The sequence below is a fragment of the Sceloporus occidentalis genome, unplaced genomic scaffold (genome assembly GCF_023333645.1).
Source record: "Sceloporus occidentalis isolate IW3139 unplaced genomic scaffold, rSceOcc1.0.p SCAF_188, whole genome shotgun sequence".
NCBI lineage: Eukaryota > Metazoa > Chordata > Lepidosauria > Squamata > Phrynosomatidae > Sceloporus > Sceloporus occidentalis.
Window position 1 is genome coordinate 1,644,395 of NW_028317168.1, and position 16,339 is coordinate 1,660,733.

Below are 16,339 nucleotides of genomic sequence, written 5' to 3' on the forward strand. Positions count from 1 at the left end.
CTCAACGAGATCGGCTGCTAAGCACCTGACAGACGTAGCAGTCCTTACTCTAATCTCATCTCCTCTCATCTCATCTAATCCTCTTAACCGCTACTGCTGCTGCTGGGACAAACACTCGCTCACTCTCTCTCGTCCTCGCCCTCGTCAGCCACCATCAGAGGGAGACACAAACCAAGGCATGCAAAAGAACCACAGGAGCCAGGCAGCAGCTGCAGCCGCTGCAGCACAACCGTCAGCTGGCCACGCTAACCTTCAAGCAACCAAACACACTAGCGCTTTAATCCTTCAATGCACCCTCAACCGGCATGGGCCTTCATGACCAAGGCCACACACACACACACACACACACACACACACACACAGTTACATTACGTTCCGACGGACATTACCGCAGCACGCTTCAGTGACGTGACGTGTCGCGACCAAGAGGCACGCACGCACTCACTGGCCTGCAACAGCGACGAGCTGGGAGGAAAGAAAGGAAGGAAGGAAGCAACCGACCCACCGGCCGACCGACCCTGGACTGCTGCCGCTGCTCCCCGGGTCGCTCGGCCCTTCCTCGGATCGTTGCTCCGCTCGGATTTGCTTTGCTTTGCTGGGTTGGGTTGGGTTCTGCTTTTGGTCACTGATAAGAGAGGTGCACCGGTCCTGGAGGTACTGCAATACCAGGTCAATGCGTGGAGTGGACAGAGCAAGCTCTTCTTCCATCTCCCTGTTCTAAAAATCCATTTAATATATGGTCCCCAGATAGGGGACGTATCAGATATTAAACTGATAAGAACAGATACTACACTTGATCTTAGCCAAAAGGCCGAGAAGCGATAACCCGAAGAGGGCGGCGGGCCCGGCTCGGGCCCGCCACCCAGGCTCCGCACAGTCGCAGCGAGCTGCCACGCGGGCCCCGGGCCTCCCTTCCGCCCGCTGCACGCCCGCCACCCACCAACCCCCAGGGCACTCCCTCTGCGGATCCCCGCGCCGGACTGCAGCCCTGCGCCGGCAGCCACGGCTGGAAAGGACCGCCCGCACCACCCCTGCGTCCAAGCCGAGCACCACCGGCTCGCACACTCTCCCCTCTCTCCGTCTCCTGCCTGCCCGCCCGCCCGCCCTCTGTCTCGACGAGGCCCGCCGGGATCGTGGCGGCGCGGCCTGAAACATTTGCATGGCTCCGCCCCCAGGGGGGGGGGGGGCAGTTCGCACCTCCGCCTCCCGCTCAACGAGATCGGCTGCTAAGCACCTGACAGACGTAGCAGTCCTTACTCTAATCTCATCTCCTCTCATCTCATCTAATCCTCTTAACCGCTACTGCTGCTGCTGGGACAAACACTCGCTCACTCTCTCTCGTCCTCGCCCTCGTCAGCCACCATCAGAGGGAGACACAAACCAAGGCATGCAAAAGAACCACAGGAGCCAGGCAGCAGCTGCAGCCGCTGCAGCACAACCGTCAGCTGGCCACGCTAACCTTCAAGCAACCAAACACACTAGCGCTTTAATCCTTCAATGCACCCTCAACCGGCATGGGCCTTCATGACCAAGGCCACACACACACACACACACACACACACACACACACACACACACACACACACACACACACACACACACACACAGTTACATTACGTTCCGACGGACATTACCGCAGCACGCTTCAGTGACGTGACGTGTCGCGACCAAGAGGCACGCACGCACGCACGCACGCACTCACTGGCCTGCAACAGCGACGAGCTGGGAGGAAAGAAAGGAAGGAAGGAAGCAACCGACCCACCGGCCGACCGACCCTGGACTGCTGCCGCTGCTCCCCGGGTCGCTCGGCCCTTCCTCGGATCGCTGCTCTGCTCGGTTTTGCTGTGCTGTGCTGTGCTGTGCTGTGCTGTGCTGTGCTGTGCTGTGCTGTGCTGTGCTGTGCTGTGCTGTGCTGTGCTGTGCTGTGTCGGGTTCTGCTTTTGGTCACTGATAAGAGAGGTGCACCGGTCCTGGAGGTACTGCAATACCAGGTCAATGCGTGGAGTGGACAGAGCAAGCTCTTCTTCCATCTCCCTGTTCTAAAAATCCATTTAATATATGGTCCCCAGATAGGGGACGTATCAGATATTAAACTGATAAGAACAGATACTACACTTGATCTTAGCCAAAAGGCCGAGAAGCGATAACCCGAAGAGGGCGGCGGGCCCGGCTCGGGCCCGCCACCCAGGCTCCGCACAGTCGCAGCGAGCTGCCACGCGGGCCCCGGGCCTCCCTTCCGCCCGCTGCACGCCCGCCACCCACCAACCCCCAGGGCACTCCCTCTGCGGATCCCCGCGCCGGACTGCAGCCCTGCGCCGGCAGCCACGGCTGGAAAGGACCGCCCGCACCACCCCTGCGTCCAAGCCGAGCACCACCGGCTCGCACACTCTCCCCTCTCTCCGTCTCCTGCCTGCCCGCCCGCCCGCCCTCTGTCTCGACGAGGCCCGCCGGGATCGTGGCGGCGCGGCCTGAAACATTTGCATGGCTCCGCCCCCAGGGGGGGGGGGGGCAGTTCGCACCTCCGCCTCCCGCTCAACGAGATCGGCTGCTAAGCACCTGACAGACGTAGCAGTCCTTACTCTAATCTCATCTCCTCTCATCTCATCTAATCCTCTTAACCGCTACTGCTGCTGCTGGGACAAACACTCGCTCACTCTCTCTCGTCCTCGCCCTCGTCAGCCACCATCAGAGGGAGACACAAACCAAGGCATGCAAAAGAACCACAGGAGCCAGGCAGCAGCTGCAGCCGCTGCAGCACAACCGTCAGCTGGCCACGCTAACCTTCAAGCAACCAAACACACTAGCGCTTTAATCCTTCAATGCACCCTCAACCGGCATGGGCCTTCATGACCAAGGCCACACACACACACACACACACACACACACACACACAGTTACATTACGTTCCGACGGACATTACCGCAGCACGCTTCAGTGACGTGACGTGTCGCGACCAAGAGGCACGCACGCACTCACTGGCCTGCAACAGCGACGAGCTGGGAGGAAAGAAAGGAAGGAAGGAAGCAACCGACCCACCGGCCGACCGACCCTGGACTGCTGCCGCTGCTCCCCGGGTCGCTCGGCCCTTCCTCGGATCGTTGCTCCGCTCGGATTTGCTTTGCTTTGCTGGGTTGGGTTGGGTTCTGCTTTTGGTCACTGATAAGAGAGGTGCACCGGTCCTGGAGGTACTGCAATACCAGGTCAATGCGTGGAGTGGACAGAGCAAGCTCTTCTTCCATCTCCCTGTTCTAAAAATCCATTTAATATATGGTCCCCAGATAGGGGACGTATCAGATATTAAACTGATAAGAACAGATACTACACTTGATCTTAGCCAAAAGGCCGAGAAGCGATAACCCGAAGAGGGCGGCGGGCCCGGCTCGGGCCCGCCACCCAGGCTCCGCACAGTCGCAGCGAGCTGCCACGCGGGCCCCGGGCCTCCCTTCCGCCCGCTGCACGCCCGCCACCCACCAACCCCCAGGGCACTCCCTCTGCGGATCCCCGCGCCGGACTGCAGCCCTGCGCCGGCAGCCACGGCTGGAAAGGACCGCCCGCACCACCCCTGCGTCCAAGCCGAGCACCACCGGCTCGCACACTCTCCCCTCTCTCCGTCTCCTGCCTGCCCGCCCGCCCGCCCTCTGTCTCGACGAGGCCCGCCGGGATCGTGGCGGCGCGGCCTGAAACATTTGCATGGCTCCGCCCCCAGGGGGGGGGGGGGCAGTTCGCACCTCCGCCTCCCGCTCAACGAGATCGGCTGCTAAGCACCTGACAGACGTAGCAGTCCTTACTCTAATCTCATCTCCTCTCATCTCATCTAATCCTCTTAACCGCTACTGCTGCTGCTGGGACAAACACTCGCTCACTCTCTCTCGTCCTCGCCCTCGTCAGCCACCATCAGAGGGAGACACAAACCAAGGCATGCAAAAGAACCACAGGAGCCAGGCAGCAGCTGCAGCCGCTGCAGCACAACCGTCAGCTGGCCACGCTAACCTTCAAGCAACCAAACACACTAGCGCTTTAATCCTTCAATGCACCCTCAACCGGCATGGGCCTTCATGACCAAGGCCACACACACACACACACACACACACACACACACACACACACACACACACACACACACACACACACACACACACACACACAGTTACATTACGTTCCGACGGACATTACCGCAGCACGCTTCAGTGACGTGACGTGTCGCGACCAAGAGGCACGCACGCACGCACGCACGCACTCACTGGCCTGCAACAGCGACGAGCTGGGAGGAAAGAAAGGAAGGAAGGAAGCAACCGACCCACCGGCCGACCGACCCTGGACTGCTGCCGCTGCTCCCCGGGTCGCTCGGCCCTTCCTCGGATCGTTGCTCCGCTCGGATTTGCTTTGCTTTGCTGGGTTGGGTTGGGTTCTGCTTTTGGTCACTGATAAGAGAGGTGCACCGGTCCTGGAGGTACTGCAATACCAGGTCAATGCGTGGAGTGGACAGAGCAAGCTCTTCTTCCATCTCCCTGTTCTAAAAATCCATTTAATATATGGTCCCCAGATAGGGGACGTATCAGATATTAAACTGATAAGAACAGATTTTTTTTTTTTTTTTTTTTTTTTATTTGAAGCCCGAGGTGCGTGCTCCTTTGGGTGCTGCTTTCCGTGCTCCTAAGAGGCAGCGGAAGCCATATACGAAACTGGGTCCCCACAAGGGGAACCCAGACAAATTCCTCCCCCCCCCCATGGGAGGGTCGGATCTTAGGACTCTCCCCGAAGGGTGAGACCCCATCGCCATGGGGCACTCCCATCGGGAAGTAGCCCCCTTGGCTTCACTACCGAAAGATAGTGTCCGAAAACAAAAGTGCCAAATCCAAAAACCAAATCGTGAACGTGGCCTCGCTTAAAGGTTTGGTGACCGTGAAAATCCAATCGAAATTAATGGGCACACGTGCTTAAACACATTGTGATAAATAAATAAATAATTTAGGGGCGGGCCATGACTGACCCAGCCAGGTTCAAAAATAAATTCCACTCCATGCCCTGATGGTGCGATGGAGGGAGTGTGAAGATCCGCCGGTGCAAAAAATGTGCATTTACCGTGTGCAGCGGCGTGCAAGTCTGCACACGGTAACTCCGACTTGCGTCAGGGCAATTTAATCACCTCGGGCTTCATGCTTTCCCGAACCCTAAGGCCAGAGGATCAGCATAGTCCCCCCCCTGTCCGAAGGGAACTACACTTGATCTTAGCCAAAAGGCCGAGAAGCGATAACCCGAAGAGGGCGGCGGGCCCGGCTCGGGCCCGCCACCCAGGCTCCGCACAGTCGCAGCGAGCTGCCACGCGGGCCCCGGGCCTCCCTTCCGCCCGCTGCACGCCCGCCACCCACCAACCCCCAGGGCACTCCCTCTGCGGATCCCCGCGCCGGACTGCAGCCCTGCGCCGGCAGCCACGGCTGGAAAGGACCGCCCGCACCACCCCTGCGTCCAAGCCGAGCACCACCGGCTCGCACACTCTCCCCTCTCTCCGTCTCCTGCCTGCCCGCCCGCCCGCCCTCTGTCTCGACGAGGCCCGCCGGGATCGTGGCGGCGCGGCCTGAAACATTTGCATGGCTCCGCCCCCAGGGGGGGGGGGGGCAGTTCGCACCTCCGCCTCCCGCTCAACGAGATCGGCTGCTAAGCACCTGACAGACGTAGCAGTCCTTACTCTAATCTCATCTCCTCTCATCTCATCTAATCCTCTTAACCGCTACTGCTGCTGCTGGGACAAACACTCGCTCACTCTCTCTCGTCCTCGCCCTCGTCAGCCACCATCAGAGGGAGACACAAACCAAGGCATGCAAAAGAACCACAGGAGCCAGGCAGCAGCTGCAGCCGCTGCAGCACAACCGTCAGCTGGCCACGCTAACCTTCAAGCAACCAAACACACTAGCGCTTTAATCCTTCAATGCACCCTCAACCGGCATGGGCCTTCATGACCAAGGCCACACACACACACACACACACACACACACACACACACACACACACACACACACACACACACACACACACACACACACACACACACACACAGTTACATTACGTTCCGACGGACATTACCGCAGCACGCTTCAGTGACGTGACGTGTCGCGACCAAGAGGCACGCACGCACGCACGCACGCACTCACTGGCCTGCAACAGCGACGAGCTGGGAGGAAAGAAAGGAAGGAAGGAAGCAACCGACCCACCGGCCGACCGACCCTGGACTGCTGCCGCTGCTCCCCGGGTCGCTCGGCCCTTCCTCGGATCGTTGCTCCGCTCGGATTTGCTTTGCTTTGCTGGGTTGGGTTGGGTTCTGCTTTTGGTCACTGATAAGAGAGGTGCACCGGTCCTGGAGGTACTGCAATACCAGGTCAATGCGTGGAGTGGACAGAGCAAGCTCTTCTTCCATCTCCCTGTTCTAAAAATCCATTTAATATATGGTCCCCAGATAGGGGACGTATCAGATATTAAACTGATAAGAACAGATACTACACTTGATCTTAGCCAAAAGGCCGAGAAGCGATAACCCGAAGAGGGCGGCGGGCCCGGCTCGGGCCCGCCACCCAGGCTCCGCACAGTCGCAGCGAGCTGCCACGCGGGCCCCGGGCCTCCCTTCCGCCCGCTGCACGCCCGCCACCCACCAACCCCCAGGGCACTCCCTCTGCGGATCCCCGCGCCGGACTGCAGCCCTGCGCCGGCAGCCACGGCTGGAAAGGACCGCCCGCACCACCCCTGCGTCCAAGCCGAGCACCACCGGCTCGCACACTCTCCCCTCTCTCCGTCTCCTGCCTGCCCGCCCGCCCGCCCTCTGTCTCGACGAGGCCCGCCGGGATCGTGGCGGCGCGGCCTGAAACATTTGCATGGCTCCGCCCCCAGGGGGGGGGGGGGCAGTTCGCACCTCCGCCTCCCGCTCAACGAGATCGGCTGCTAAGCACCTGACAGACGTAGCAGTCCTTACTCTAATCTCATCTCCTCTCATCTCATCTAATCCTCTTAACCGCTACTGCTGCTGCTGGGACAAACACTCGCTCACTCTCTCTCGTCCTCGCCCTCGTCAGCCACCATCAGAGGGAGACACAAACCAAGGCATGCAAAAGAACCACAGGAGCCAGGCAGCAGCTGCAGCCGCTGCAGCACAACCGTCAGCTGGCCACGCTAACCTTCAAGCAACCAAACACACTAGCGCTTTAATCCTTCAATGCACCCTCAACCGGCATGGGCCTTCATGACCAAGGCCACACACACACACACACACACACACACACACACACACACACACACACACACACACACACACACACACACACACACACACACACAGTTACATTACGTTCCGACGGACATTACCGCAGCACGCTTCAGTGACGTGACGTGTCGCGACCAAGAGGCACGCACGCACGCACGCACGCACTCACTGGCCTGCAACAGCGACGAGCTGGGAGGAAAGAAAGGAAGGAAGGAAGCAACCGACCCACCGGCCGACCGACCCTGGACTGCTGCCGCTGCTCCCCGGGTCGCTCGGCCCTTCCTCGGATCGTTGCTCCGCTCGGATTTGCTTTGCTTTGCTGGGTTGGGTTGGGTTCTGCTTTTGGTCACTGATAAGAGAGGTGCACCGGTCCTGGAGGTACTGCAATACCAGGTCAATGCGTGGAGTGGACAGAGCAAGCTCTTCTTCCATCTCCCTGTTCTAAAAATCCATTTAATATATGGTCCCCAGATAGGGGACGTATCAGATATTAAACTGATAAGAACAGATACTACACTTGATCTTAGCCAAAAGGCCGAGAAGCGATAACCCGAAGAGGGCGGCGGGCCCGGCTCGGGCCCGCCACCCAGGCTCCGCACAGTCGCAGCGAGCTGCCACGCGGGCCCCGGGCCTCCCTTCCGCCCGCTGCACGCCCGCCACCCACCAACCCCCAGGGCACTCCCTCTGCGGATCCCCGCGCCGGACTGCAGCCCTGCGCCGGCAGCCACGGCTGGAAAGGACCGCCCGCACCACCCCTGCGTCCAAGCCGAGCACCACCGGCTCGCACACTCTCCCCTCTCTCCGTCTCCTGCCTGCCCGCCCGCCCGCCCTCTGTCTCGACGAGGCCCGCCGGGATCGTGGCGGCGCGGCCTGAAACATTTGCATGGCTCCGCCCCCAGGGGGGGGGGGGGCAGTTCGCACCTCCGCCTCCCGCTCAACGAGATCGGCTGCTAAGCACCTGACAGACGTAGCAGTCCTTACTCTAATCTCATCTCCTCTCATCTCATCTAATCCTCTTAACCGCTACTGCTGCTGCTGGGACAAACACTCGCTCACTCTCTCTCGTCCTCGCCCTCGTCAGCCACCATCAGAGGGAGACACAAACCAAGGCATGCAAAAGAACCACAGGAGCCAGGCAGCAGCTGCAGCCGCTGCAGCACAACCGTCAGCTGGCCACGCTAACCTTCAAGCAACCAAACACACTAGCGCTTTAATCCTTCAATGCACCCTCAACCGGCATGGGCCTTCATGACCAAGGCCACACACACACACACACACACACACACACACACACAGTTACATTACGTTCCGACGGACATTACCGCAGCACGCTTCAGTGACGTGACGTGTCGCGACCAAGAGGCACGCACGCACTCACTGGCCTGCAACAGCGACGAGCTGGGAGGAAAGAAAGGAAGGAAGGAAGCAACCGACCCACCGGCCGACCGACCCTGGACTGCTGCCGCTGCTCCCCGGGTCGCTCGGCCCTTCCTCGGATCGTTGCTCCGCTCGGATTTGCTTTGCTTTGCTGGGTTGGGTTGGGTTCTGCTTTTGGTCACTGATAAGAGAGGTGCACCGGTCCTGGAGGTACTGCAATACCAGGTCAATGCGTGGAGTGGACAGAGCAAGCTCTTCTTCCATCTCCCTGTTCTAAAAATCCATTTAATATATGGTCCCCAGATAGGGGACGTATCAGATATTAAACTGATAAGAACAGATACTACACTTGATCTTAGCCAAAAGGCCGAGAAGCGATAACCCGAAGAGGGCGGCGGGCCCGGCTCGGGCCCGCCACCCAGGCTCCGCACAGTCGCAGCGAGCTGCCACGCGGGCCCCGGGCCTCCCTTCCGCCCGCTGCACGCCCGCCACCCACCAACCCCCAGGGCACTCCCTCTGCGGATCCCCGCGCCGGACTGCAGCCCTGCGCCGGCAGCCACGGCTGGAAAGGACCGCCCGCACCACCCCTGCGTCCAAGCCGAGCACCACCGGCTCGCACACTCTCCCCTCTCTCCGTCTCCTGCCTGCCCGCCCGCCCGCCCTCTGTCTCGACGAGGCCCGCCGGGATCGTGGCGGCGCGGCCTGAAACATTTGCATGGCTCCGCCCCCAGGGGGGGGGGGGGCAGTTCGCACCTCCGCCTCCCGCTCAACGAGATCGGCTGCTAAGCACCTGACAGACGTAGCAGTCCTTACTCTAATCTCATCTCCTCTCATCTCATCTAATCCTCTTAACCGCTACTGCTGCTGCTGGGACAAACACTCGCTCACTCTCTCTCGTCCTCGCCCTCGTCAGCCACCATCAGAGGGAGACACAAACCAAGGCATGCAAAAGAACCACAGGAGCCAGGCAGCAGCTGCAGCCGCTGCAGCACAACCGTCAGCTGGCCACGCTAACCTTCAAGCAACCAAACACACTAGCGCTTTAATCCTTCAATGCACCCTCAACCGGCATGGGCCTTCATGACCAAGGCCACACACACACACACACACACACACACACACACACACACACACACACACACACACACACACACACACACACACACACACACACACAGTTACATTACGTTCCGACGGACATTACCGCAGCACGCTTCAGTGACGTGACGTGTCGCGACCAAGAGGCACGCACGCACGCACGCACGCACTCACTGGCCTGCAACAGCGACGAGCTGGGAGGAAAGAAAGGAAGGAAGGAAGCAACCGACCCACCGGCCGACCGACCCTGGACTGCTGCCGCTGCTCCCCGGGTCGCTCGGCCCTTCCTCGGATCGTTGCTCCGCTCGGATTTGCTTTGCTTTGCTGGGTTGGGTTGGGTTCTGCTTTTGGTCACTGATAAGAGAGGTGCACCGGTCCTGGAGGTACTGCAATACCAGGTCAATGCGTGGAGTGGACAGAGCAAGCTCTTCTTCCATCTCCCTGTTCTAAAAATCCATTTAATATATGGTCCCCAGATAGGGGACGTATCAGATATTAAACTGATAAGAACAGATACTACACTTGATCTTAGCCAAAAGGCCGAGAAGCGATAACCCGAAGAGGGCGGCGGGCCCGGCTCGGGCCCGCCACCCAGGCTCCGCACAGTCGCAGCGAGCTGCCACGCGGGCCCCGGGCCTCCCTTCCGCCCGCTGCACGCCCGCCACCCACCAACCCCCAGGGCACTCCCTCTGCGGATCCCCGCGCCGGACTGCAGCCCTGCGCCGGCAGCCACGGCTGGAAAGGACCGCCCGCACCACCCCTGCGTCCAAGCCGAGCACCACCGGCTCGCACACTCTCCCCTCTCTCCGTCTCCTGCCTGCCCGCCCGCCCGCCCTCTGTCTCGACGAGGCCCGCCGGGATCGTGGCGGCGCGGCCTGAAACATTTGCATGGCTCCGCCCCCAGGGGGGGGGGGGGCAGTTCGCACCTCCGCCTCCCGCTCAACGAGATCGGCTGCTAAGCACCTGACAGACGTAGCAGTCCTTACTCTAATCTCATCTCCTCTCATCTCATCTAATCCTCTTAACCGCTACTGCTGCTGCTGGGACAAACACTCGCTCACTCTCTCTCGTCCTCGCCCTCGTCAGCCACCATCAGAGGGAGACACAAACCAAGGCATGCAAAAGAACCACAGGAGCCAGGCAGCAGCTGCAGCCGCTGCAGCACAACCGTCAGCTGGCCACGCTAACCTTCAAGCAACCAAACACACTAGCGCTTTAATCCTTCAATGCACCCTCAACCGGCATGGGCCTTCATGACCAAGGCCACACACACACACACACACACACACACACACACACACACACACACACACACACACACACACACACACACACACACACACAGTTACATTACGTTCCGACGGACATTACCGCAGCACGCTTCAGTGACGTGACGTGTCGCGACCAAGAGGCACGCACGCACGCACGCACGCACTCACTGGCCTGCAACAGCGACGAGCTGGGAGGAAAGAAAGGAAGGAAGGAAGCAACCGACCCACCGGCCGACCGACCCTGGACTGCTGCCGCTGCTCCCCGGGTCGCTCGGCCCTTCCTCGGATCGTTGCTCCGCTCGGATTTGCTTTGCTTTGCTGGGTTGGGTTGGGTTCTGCTTTTGGTCACTGATAAGAGAGGTGCACCGGTCCTGGAGGTACTGCAATACCAGGTCAATGCGTGGAGTGGACAGAGCAAGCTCTTCTTCCATCTCCCTGTTCTAAAAATCCATTTAATATATGGTCCCCAGATAGGGGACGTATCAGATATTAAACTGATAAGAACAGATACTACACTTGATCTTAGCCAAAAGGCCGAGAAGCGATAACCCGAAGAGGGCGGCGGGCCCGGCTCGGGCCCGCCACCCAGGCTCCGCACAGTCGCAGCGAGCTGCCACGCGGGCCCCGGGCCTCCCTTCCGCCCGCTGCACGCCCGCCACCCACCAACCCCCAGGGCACTCCCTCTGCGGATCCCCGCGCCGGACTGCAGCCCTGCGCCGGCAGCCACGGCTGGAAAGGACCGCCCGCACCACCCCTGCGTCCAAGCCGAGCACCACCGGCTCGCACACTCTCCCCTCTCTCCGTCTCCTGCCTGCCCGCCCGCCCGCCCTCTGTCTCGACGAGGCCCGCCGGGATCGTGGCGGCGCGGCCTGAAACATTTGCATGGCTCCGCCCCCAGGGGGGGGGGGGCAGTTCGCACCTCCGCCTCCCGCTCAACGAGATCGGCTGCTAAGCACCTGACAGACGTAGCAGTCCTTACTCTAATCTCATCTCCTCTCATCTCATCTAATCCTCTTAACCGCTACTGCTGCTGCTGGGACAAACACTCGCTCACTCTCTCTCGTCCTCGCCCTCGTCAGCCACCATCAGAGGGAGACACAAACCAAGGCATGCAAAAGAACCACAGGAGCCAGGCAGCAGCTGCAGCCGCTGCAGCACAACCGTCAGCTGGCCACGCTAACCTTCAAGCAACCAAACACACTAGCGCTTTAATCCTTCAATGCACCCTCAACCGGCATGGGCCTTCATGACCAAGGCCACACACACACACACACACACACACACACACACACACACACACACACACACACACACACACACACACACACACACACACACACACAGTTACATTACGTTCCGACGGACATTACCGCAGCACGCTTCAGTGACGTGACGTGTCGCGACCAAGAGGCACGCACGCACGCACGCACGCACTCACTGGCCTGCAACAGCGACGAGCTGGGAGGAAAGAAAGGAAGGAAGGAAGCAACCGACCCACCGGCCGACCGACCCTGGACTGCTGCCGCTGCTCCCCGGGTCGCTCGGCCCTTCCTCGGATCGTTGCTCCGCTCGGATTTGCTTTGCTTTGCTGGGTTGGGTTGGGTTCTGCTTTTGGTCACTGATAAGAGAGGTGCACCGGTCCTGGAGGTACTGCAATACCAGGTCAATGCGTGGAGTGGACAGAGCAAGCTCTTCTTCCATCTCCCTGTTCTAAAAATCCATTTAATATATGGTCCCCAGATAGGGGACGTATCAGATATTAAACTGATAAGAACAGATACTACACTTGATCTTAGCCAAAAGGCCGAGAAGCGATAACCCGAAGAGGGCGGCGGGCCCGGCTCGGGCCCGCCACCCAGGCTCCGCACAGTCGCAGCGAGCTGCCACGCGGGCCCCGGGCCTCCCTTCCGCCCGCTGCACGCCCGCCACCCACCAACCCCCAGGGCACTCCCTCTGCGGATCCCCGCGCCGGACTGCAGCCCTGCGCCGGCAGCCACGGCTGGAAAGGACCGCCCGCACCACCCCTGCGTCCAAGCCGAGCACCACCGGCTCGCACACTCTCCCCTCTCTCCGTCTCCTGCCTGCCCGCCCGCCCGCCCTCTGTCTCGACGAGGCCCGCCGGGATCGTGGCGGCGCGGCCTGAAACATTTGCATGGCTCCGCCCCCAGGGGGGGGGGGGGCAGTTCGCACCTCCGCCTCCCGCTCAACGAGATCGGCTGCTAAGCACCTGACAGACGTAGCAGTCCTTACTCTAATCTCATCTCCTCTCATCTCATCTAATCCTCTTAACCGCTACTGCTGCTGCTGGGACAAACACTCGCTCACTCTCTCTCGTCCTCGCCCTCGTCAGCCACCATCAGAGGGAGACACAAACCAAGGCATGCAAAAGAACCACAGGAGCCAGGCAGCAGCTGCAGCCGCTGCAGCACAACCGTCAGCTGGCCACGCTAACCTTCAAGCAACCAAACACACTAGCGCTTTAATCCTTCAATGCACCCTCAACCGGCATGGGCCTTCATGACCAAGGCCACACACACACACACACACACACACACACACACACACACACACACACACACACACACACACACACACACACACACACACACACACACACACACAGTTACATTACGTTCCGACGGACATTACCGCAGCACGCTTCAGTGACGTGACGTGTCGCGACCAAGAGGCACGCACGCACGCACGCACGCACTCACTGGCCTGCAACAGCGACGAGCTGGGAGGAAAGAAAGGAAGGAAGGAAGCAACCGACCCACCGGCCGACCGACCCTGGACTGCTGCCGCTGCTCCCCGGGTCGCTCGGCCCTTCCTCGGATCGTTGCTCCGCTCGGATTTGCTTTGCTTTGCTGGGTTGGGTTGGGTTCTGCTTTTGGTCACTGATAAGAGAGGTGCACCGGTCCTGGAGGTACTGCAATACCAGGTCAATGCGTGGAGTGGACAGAGCAAGCTCTTCTTCCATCTCCCTGTTCTAAAAATCCATTTAATATATGGTCCCCAGATAGGGGACGTATCAGATATTAAACTGATAAGAACAGATACTACACTTGATCTTAGCCAAAAGGCCGAGAAGCGATAACCCGAAGAGGGCGGCGGGCCCGGCTCGGGCCCGCCACCCAGGCTCCGCACAGTCGCAGCGAGCTGCCACGCGGGCCCCGGGCCTCCCTTCCGCCCGCTGCACGCCCGCCACCCACCAACCCCCAGGGCACTCCCTCTGCGGATCCCCGCGCCGGACTGCAGCCCTGCGCCGGCAGCCACGGCTGGAAAGGACCGCCCGCACCACCCCTGCGTCCAAGCCGAGCACCACCGGCTCGCACACTCTCCCCTCTCTCCGTCTCCTGCCTGCCCGCCCGCCCGCCCTCTGTCTCGACGAGGCCCGCCGGGATCGTGGCGGCGCGGCCTGAAACATTTGCATGGCTCCGCCCCCAGGGGGGGGGGGGGCAGTTCGCACCTCCGCCTCCCGCTCAACGAGATCGGCTGCTAAGCACCTGACAGACGTAGCAGTCCTTACTCTAATCTCATCTCCTCTCATCTCATCTAATCCTCTTAACCGCTACTGCTGCTGCTGGGACAAACACTCGCTCACTCTCTCTCGTCCTCGCCCTCGTCAGCCACCATCAGAGGGAGACACAAACCAAGGCATGCAAAAGAACCACAGGAGCCAGGCAGCAGCTGCAGCCGCTGCAGCACAACCGTCAGCTGGCCACGCTAACCTTCAAGCAACCAAACACACTAGCGCTTTAATCCTTCAATGCACCCTCAACCGGCATGGGCCTTCATGACCAAGGCCACACACACACACACACACACACACACACACACACACACACACACACACACACACACACACACACACACACACACACACACACACACACAGTTACATTACGTTCCGACGGACATTACCGCAGCACGCTTCAGTGACGTGACGTGTCGCGACCAAGAGGCACGCACGCACGCACGCACGCACTCACTGGCCTGCAACAGCGACGAGCTGGGAGGAAAGAAAGGAAGGAAGGAAGCAACCGACCCACCGGCCGACCGACCCTGGACTGCTGCCGCTGCTCCCCGGGTCGCTCGGCCCTTCCTCGGATCGTTGCTCCGCTCGGATTTGCTTTGCTTTGCTGGGTTGGGTTGGGTTCTGCTTTTGGTCACTGATAAGAGAGGTGCACCGGTCCTGGAGGTACTGCAATACCAGGTCAATGCGTGGAGTGGACAGAGCAAGCTCTTCTTCCATCTCCCTGTTCTAAAAATCCATTTAATATATGGTCCCCAGATAGGGGACGTATCAGATATTAAACTGATAAGAACAGATACTACACTTGATCTTAGCCAAAAGGCCGAGAAGCGATAACCCGAAGAGGGCGGCGGGCCCGGCTCGGGCCCGCCACCCAGGCTCCGCACAGTCGCAGCGAGCTGCCACGCGGGCCCCGGGCCTCCCTTCCGCCCGCTGCACGCCCGCCACCCACCAACCCCCAGGGCACTCCCTCTGCGGATCCCCGCGCCGGACTGCAGCCCTGCGCCGGCAGCCACGGCTGGAAAGGACCGCCCGCACCACCCCTGCGTCCAAGCCGAGCACCACCGGCTCGCACACTCTCCCCTCTCTCCGTCTCCTGCCTGCCCGCCCGCCCGCCCTCTGTCTCGACGAGGCCCGCCGGGATCGTGGCGGCGCGGCCTGAAACATTTGCATGGCTCCGCCCCCAGGGGGGGGGGGGGCAGTTCGCACCTCCGCCTCCCGCTCAACGAGATCGGCTGCTAAGCACCTGACAGACGTAGCAGTCCTTACTCTAATCTCATCTCCTCTCATCTCATCTAATCCTCTTAACCGCTACTGCTGCTGCTGGGACAAACACTCGCTCACTCTCTCTCGTCCTCGCCCTCGTCAGCCACCATCAGAGGGAGACACAAACCAAGGCATGCAAAAGAACCACAGGAGCCAGGCAGCAGCTGCAGCCGCTGCAGCACAACCGTCAGCTGGCCACGCTAACCTTCAAGCAACCAAACACACTAGCGCTTTAATCCTTCAATGCACCCTCAACCGGCATGGGCCTTCATGACCAAGGCCACACACACACACACACACACACACACACACACACACACACACACACACACACACACACACACACACACACACACACACACACACACACACACACACAGTTACATTACGTTCCGACGGACATTACCGCAGCACGCTTCAGTGACGTGACGTGTCGCGACCAAGAGGCACGCACGCACGCACGCACGCACTCACTGGCCTGCAACAGCGACGAGCTGGGAGGAAAGAAAGGAAGGAAGGAAGCAACCGACCCACCGGCCGACC

The 16,339-nt window shown here is 60.4% G+C and overlaps 12 non-coding genes across 12 annotated transcripts; all 12 read right to left on the reverse strand.

The window, feature by feature from the left end:
* Positions 1-632: 632 nt before the first annotated feature.
* Positions 633-823, reverse strand: LOC149278628 (U2 spliceosomal RNA). The gene has a single exon (XR_016278683.1). It is a non-coding gene; the product is annotated as a U2 spliceosomal RNA (small nuclear RNA).
* A 1,131-nt stretch (positions 824-1,954) lies between these two features.
* On the reverse strand, positions 1,955-2,145 carry LOC149278629 (U2 spliceosomal RNA). The gene has a single exon (XR_016278684.1). It is a non-coding gene; the product is annotated as a U2 spliceosomal RNA (small nuclear RNA).
* A 1,018-nt stretch (positions 2,146-3,163) lies between these two features.
* On the reverse strand, positions 3,164-3,354 carry LOC149278630 (U2 spliceosomal RNA). The gene has a single exon (XR_016278685.1). It is a non-coding gene; the product is annotated as a U2 spliceosomal RNA (small nuclear RNA).
* Positions 3,355-4,428: 1,074 nt separating this feature from the next.
* Positions 4,429-4,617, reverse strand: LOC149278631 (U2 spliceosomal RNA). The gene has a single exon (XR_016278709.1). It is a non-coding gene; the product is annotated as a U2 spliceosomal RNA (small nuclear RNA).
* Positions 4,618-6,336: 1,719 nt separating this feature from the next.
* On the reverse strand, positions 6,337-6,527 carry LOC149278632 (U2 spliceosomal RNA). The gene has a single exon (XR_016278686.1). It is a non-coding gene; the product is annotated as a U2 spliceosomal RNA (small nuclear RNA).
* A 1,078-nt stretch (positions 6,528-7,605) lies between these two features.
* LOC149278633 (U2 spliceosomal RNA) lies at positions 7,606-7,796 on the reverse strand. The gene has a single exon (XR_016278687.1). It is a non-coding gene; the product is annotated as a U2 spliceosomal RNA (small nuclear RNA).
* A 1,018-nt stretch (positions 7,797-8,814) lies between these two features.
* Positions 8,815-9,005, reverse strand: LOC149278634 (U2 spliceosomal RNA). Its single transcript, XR_016278688.1, has one exon. It is a non-coding gene; the product is annotated as a U2 spliceosomal RNA (small nuclear RNA).
* Positions 9,006-10,085: 1,080 nt separating this feature from the next.
* LOC149278635 (U2 spliceosomal RNA) lies at positions 10,086-10,276 on the reverse strand. The gene has a single exon (XR_016278689.1). It is a non-coding gene; the product is annotated as a U2 spliceosomal RNA (small nuclear RNA).
* A 1,074-nt stretch (positions 10,277-11,350) lies between these two features.
* Positions 11,351-11,541, reverse strand: LOC149278636 (U2 spliceosomal RNA). Its single transcript, XR_016278690.1, has one exon. It is a non-coding gene; the product is annotated as a U2 spliceosomal RNA (small nuclear RNA).
* A 1,079-nt stretch (positions 11,542-12,620) lies between these two features.
* LOC149278637 (U2 spliceosomal RNA) lies at positions 12,621-12,811 on the reverse strand. The gene has a single exon (XR_016278692.1). It is a non-coding gene; the product is annotated as a U2 spliceosomal RNA (small nuclear RNA).
* A 1,088-nt stretch (positions 12,812-13,899) lies between these two features.
* Positions 13,900-14,090, reverse strand: LOC149278638 (U2 spliceosomal RNA). The gene has a single exon (XR_016278693.1). It is a non-coding gene; the product is annotated as a U2 spliceosomal RNA (small nuclear RNA).
* A 1,084-nt stretch (positions 14,091-15,174) lies between these two features.
* Positions 15,175-15,365, reverse strand: LOC149278639 (U2 spliceosomal RNA). The gene has a single exon (XR_016278694.1). It is a non-coding gene; the product is annotated as a U2 spliceosomal RNA (small nuclear RNA).
* Positions 15,366-16,339: the final 974 nt, after the last annotated feature.